The sequence below is a fragment of the Tarenaya hassleriana genome, unplaced genomic scaffold, assembly GCF_000463585.1.
Source record: "Tarenaya hassleriana unplaced genomic scaffold, ASM46358v1 Cleome250, whole genome shotgun sequence".
NCBI classification, from domain to species: domain Eukaryota; kingdom Viridiplantae; phylum Streptophyta; class Magnoliopsida; order Brassicales; family Cleomaceae; genus Tarenaya; species Tarenaya hassleriana.
The window spans coordinates 31,174-31,698 of record NW_010965776.1 but is presented as its reverse complement, the minus strand read 5'-3'; positions in this window follow the sequence as shown (position 1 = coordinate 31,698).

Below are 525 nucleotides of genomic sequence, written 5' to 3'. Positions count from 1 at the left end.
TGTTGGGTTTCCTGGGATCTCTAGAGCGAATCCTATACCTAAGAGATCGTTTCTAGGGTTTGCGCAGCGGATATAAAACAAAATTTGATAAACCCTAGAACCATGCTTCTAATGAATCGTAGAAACGTTAGAACGCTTACCTCAATCGATCTGGGGCCTGTATCAATCGAAGAACACGTCTGATCACGAAAGGCAGGAAGAATACCTCGCCCTCTACACGTATCCACACCACGGGATGGATTCCAACGGTTGGAACTTGTTTGCTAGGACTCGAATCTCTATTCGATATGTGCACCGAGAAATCTCGAGACTTAGAACTCGTTTTTGGATCTCCAAAAACTCTCTCTTTTCTGCCAAAATGCGGCTCCTTTCGTCTCTCACGAGTTAGGGTTTTTCATCTCCTTCTTATAAGGTGATTTAACCCTAATCCGGTTTAATTTCGAAAAAACTGGAGCTCGGAACGGACGGTCCAGAAATGCACGTGGACCGTCCGTTCCAGCATGTAGAACGGACGGGCTGCTCCCC